We start from the raw sequence: 5,527 nt of genomic DNA on the forward strand, positions 1-5,527 counted from the left end.
GTGCATATTCATTGTTCGTCACCATTTCAAAATCAAAAGCAATAAACCCTTGATCCAACGTCAAGCGGCATTTTCTTAATCAAACTCAAAAAACTATAAAAATACTACTAGAGTCACTACATATTCACCTAAAACCTTAAATTAATAGGTGTGTGGGTTCTCCCACTTATTTAAACTTAAGTATTCACATTTCTAACCAATGTGGGTCTTCCCTACACTACTCACATTTGTTTTTATCAACACTTCCGACGTATTTCCCAAACTAGCTCACTTTCAAAAAAAAAGTAACACAAAGGATGCGTCAATCTAATTGGCAACAGTGTACAACACATAAGAGGAGACATTAATTCAATTGGCGACAGTGAACAAACACATAGGAGAGAGAGTCTCTCCTATATGTTTGTACATTGTTGTCGATTGGATTGACACCTTCTCTTATGTGTTGTACACTATCGTTAATTCGATTGGCGTCTCTTTTGAATTGAGAATTGTTTTTGTTTGAAAGGGATATTTTTATAAATACGTGAGAAAGTGAGGTAGTTAATGTATTTATTTGAAAAAGTGAGTTAATTGGATAAAAGTTTCTAACATGTAACATTGTTGTTGTTACTCTGATCTTTTAATTCATATTTTTTAATATTTATTTATTTGATGTTCTTTTTTAACAAAATAATATAGAACATATAATTATAAATAGGGTAAAAAATGTATTATTATCCAAATGTTTATATATATATATATATATTATATATATATATTATATATATATATATATATATTATAATATATATATATATATATATATATATATATATATATATATATATATATATTATATATATATTGATCCAAATATTTTTATAAACGGTGTTACTTTTATAAATGTGAACAAGTTTACTATTGATCGTAATATTTTTATAAATAATATCGAAAAAATAATAATATTTATATTCGGAAAAAGTATGTTGTTGATCCAAATATTTTTATGATCCAAATATAAATAAAAATATATGTCACTTATAAATTTATTAAATTTATTTTATAATTTATTTTTTGGTTTTTTTTACACAACAATTTATTTTTTGTTTAAATATGTCTACAAATGCACTTATAAAATCATGTGCTTACAAACCAAGTATCACTACGTAGGCACGTGTTATGTTGTCTTGCTTACATTTTATTCTCTAATATTTCTCTTTTAAAAATAATAAATCTTTTGATTAAGTAATTTTGTATTTTTTTATTTTATTTTATTTTTAAAAACAGATGTGTATATCATACCAATACTCGTGCGTTGTCACGGATTTATTACTAGTTTTTATAAAATAAAATGAAAAATAATTGTGTTTTTTAATCATATAAGTGATATCATTTTGATGTAACATATCAATTATCTATCCTTTAAAAATCAATTGCGTTAATTCCTTAAATTACTCTTTCACTATAAATTATTTATACACTAAAAAATAATATTTAAGTAATAAAGTAATGTTTATCTTTTTCATTTCCATCCTATTAAATTATATCACGTGGATAAGTTCAATCAATTACTGGACATTTTTTTAAATCAACTATTAACTCATTAAAAATCAATTGCATTAACTTCCTAATTTACGATTTCACTATCTATTATTACACTAAGAAAAAGGCATTTAAGTAATCAAATAATATTCTATTAAATTGTATCACGTAGATAACGTAGATAGTTTCAATCAATTACTAGACATTTTTTTCAATTTCAATTTCAAATTTTTCCTCTCTTCAATAAATTTTTTATATATTTTCATTTCAAATTTCATTCACTTTCATTTTCATCACATCTTTCCTTTATTTTTATTCATATATTTATTTCTATCTCACTCCTTCTAATCTTTATACATTTTTTTGTGATTTACATTTTATTTATATACTTATTTTCTATTCAATCTCCTTCTAATCTTTATACATTTTTGATGACTTACATTTTATTCATATATTTACTTTCTATTCTCTCTTCTTTTAATCTGTATACACTTTTTATGATTTATAGAAAAATTGGATGTAATATTTCTATCCAATAAAATGAAAAACACGTGAATGAACCATATCTAATTTTTTAGATCTTTCTCTTTCATTCTTTTATATATATATATTATATATATATATATATATATATAATATATATATATATATATATATATATATATATATATATATTATATATATATATATATATATATATATATATTTGATTTTCTATCATATTATACTAGCTATTATTTTTTCTTCAATTTTATTATAGAAACTATATCAAAGACATGAAAACATTTTTTGCTTCGCCTCTTTTTACTAATTATCATTTATTAATTATTTATATTAAAGTTATAAAACTAAAGGATGGAGATAAAGATAGGATAAATGTTGGAGTTCAACTATGAACCTCCATTAACAATGGACAAGAACTGGGAAGATAAAAATAAAAGAGTATGCAGAGACAAAAAAAGAGGATGTTTCTAACTAACTTTCTCAATTTGAAAAAGTGCAAGATTAAATTATAAATTCACTTTCATTTTAGTTTTGTACAAAGACTTAAATGAAACTCAAATTCAAATAAAAAATTAAATGTAAATGCAAATGAAACTAATATCGGATGTTGAATTACATTCAACACCATCCCTTAATTCACATTTAAGTTAAAATCCAAACATTGATTTCATCCCTCAAATTGATGAAGTGTTCAGTCTTGATCGTCTTGGTCAGCACATCTGCAAGTTGTTTCTGAGTGATGACATGAACAACCTCAAGTACTCCATTCTGAACTTGATTGTGCAGAAAATGGTACTTGGTATCAATATGATTGCTTCTTCCATGTAGCATTGGATTCCTATCAAGACTTATGGCATATTCATTATCAATCATCAACTTGACTGGTTTGCTCACCTTGAACTCTAGTTCCTAAACCAAATTTATCAGCCAAACAACTTGACAAGCTGACACAACATCAACTATGTATTCAGCTTCACAGGTTGACAATGAAACCACTGATTTCTTCTTTGAACACTAAGAAATGGGGGCTCCTAGATACATAAACATGTATTTTGTAGTTCTTCTTCTATTCACTTTGTCACCGCACCAGTCAGAAACTGAGTAACATATCAATTCAGTATCATTTGACACTTGAGATGGAAACAAAATTCTATGTCTCATAGTCCCTTTCACATACCTCAGAATCATGACTGCAACTTGGTAAGGTGACCATTTTTGTTTACTCATAAACCCACTCACCATTCCAACTACATGACAGATGTCAGGTTTGGTGTTACATATATATCTTAGATAGTCAACTAACTGTTTGAAGATTGTAGCATCTACATCCTCACCATCATCATTAAAATCCAACTTATGATTTGTCTCAGTAAGTGTAACTACTGACTTACAATTCATCAGCTCAAATCTCTTCATAAACTCAAGTTCATACTTCGGTTGGTGCATAATAATTCCCTTATCATAATGAAAAATCTCTATCTCTAGAAAATATACCATATTTACAAGGTCAATCATATCAAATTCATTCATCGGCACCTTCTTGAACTTATTTATCTCGGAAGTACAACTTTCTGTCAGAAGTATGTCATCTACATAAAGGCACACCAGAATCACATTGTCTTATGAGGCATGTTGCACATATTCCATCTCACATTTCTTGAATCCCCGATGCTTTAAAAATGAATCAATTTTTAGATTCCAAGCCCTTCGAGCTTTTTTTAACCCATGCAAGGCTTTATGCCGCTTGTACACCATCCTTTCTTTGTTATCTTTCACAAATCCAGGAGGTTGTAACACATAAACTTCTTCTTGCAATGGACCATTTAGAAAATCCGACTTTACATCTAAATGTATCAGAGGCCAATTCCTATTTGCAGATATAACAATAACCAACGTTATGGTTTCATGTCTAGCTACAGGTGCAAACACTTCAAAGTAGTCTAAACCAATTTTTTTCTATTTTCATAGTTTTAGAAAATTCCAAAAAAAATTGTATAATTCGTGTTTGACTTAATTAGGTTGATTTTTGTATTTTTGTATTTTTGTATTTTTTTTTATTTTAATAGTTTTTTCAGTTTTCCATTTGTTTTTGCTTAATAGGGATATTGTCGGTATTTTCCTAGTTGTTGTTGCATTTCTGAATTAATTATGGCTACTAAATCTGGTTGTTCTGACTTGTTTGATTTTGATCCTGAAGTTGAAAGAACCTTACTCACATGTTGTAGAGTAAATCAGGCTAGCACTAGTTCACCACTCATTAGCGATAGTGACTCTGATTATGTGTTATCCCATACTTTGTTTGATTTTGATTGTGAGATTAATTTGCATAACATGGATGTTGAACAAAGAAATGCGAGACAACTTGTTGCACATGATATTAATTATAATGCTTTGTGTATTAAATACCATGTTGTGTCATGTACCTTTCAAATTGAAATCTAGTTTAATACACTTGTTGCCAAGGTTTAATGCTCTTTCTGGTAAGGACTCATAAATATCTAAAAGAATTCCAGGTTGTGTGCTCTACACCATTGAGACCAGAAAGAATAATAGAGGATGACATCAAGCTGGGAGCATTCCCTTTCTCACTTCAATGAGCTGCAAAAGATTGAATATATTATCTTGAGTCGAATTCGATCACAAGCTAGAATGATTTGAAAAGAGTGTTCCTAGAAAGATTTTTCCCTACCTCAAGAGCTGCTTTGATCAGAAAATATATATGTTGTATTAGACAGGTTAACATGGAATCATTGGCAGAATATTAGGGGAGATTCAAGCAATTAGTGTCAAGTTGTCCTTAGCACCAGATTTTTGAACAATTGTTATTTCAGTACTTTTACGAAGGGTTGTTACCTATGGACAAAAATATCTTGGATGTTCTGAGTGGAAAAGCCCTTTTTGATAAGACCCCAGTTGTAGCCAAAACCTTAATTGAAAACATATCACTCAACTCGCAATAATTCACAACCAGAAACAACGTTGTGGTTCTAACAAAAAGAGTGCATAAAATTCAAGCTTCTTCTTCCAACAAGGTTTTAGAAACCAAAATTGATGAGCTTACTTCTTTGGTGAGACAACTGGCATTAGGAAAAACTCAAACATAAAGTTTATGTGGCATTTGCACCTCTCCTAAACACCTAATAGATACTTGTCTTTCCTTGCAAGAGGGTGTAAATTATGATTTACCTCAAGCATACGCAGCAAATATTTATAATCCTCAAAGTAGCAACCAGTATAGGTACAACACTCTTGACTTATCCACTAACAGGTTCCATCCCAATTGGAGAAACCATTGAAACCTTTGGTATGGTAATCCATCCATACATCAACTTAGTCAACAACAGTTGATTCTACTGCTATTGCTGCCACAAAACATTCCACAAGTAAGCACCTTTGTACCTTATGGACCTTCATTAGAGGACCTTGTCAATGAATACCATGCAGCAAGCTCAAGGATCAAATCAGCTACCTTCCCAAACAATAGTGAATTCAAAAGGCCCTA

Source organism: Lathyrus oleraceus, chromosome 6, assembly GCF_024323335.1.
Source record: "Lathyrus oleraceus cultivar Zhongwan6 chromosome 6, CAAS_Psat_ZW6_1.0, whole genome shotgun sequence".
NCBI lineage: Eukaryota > Viridiplantae > Streptophyta > Magnoliopsida > Fabales > Fabaceae > Lathyrus > Lathyrus oleraceus.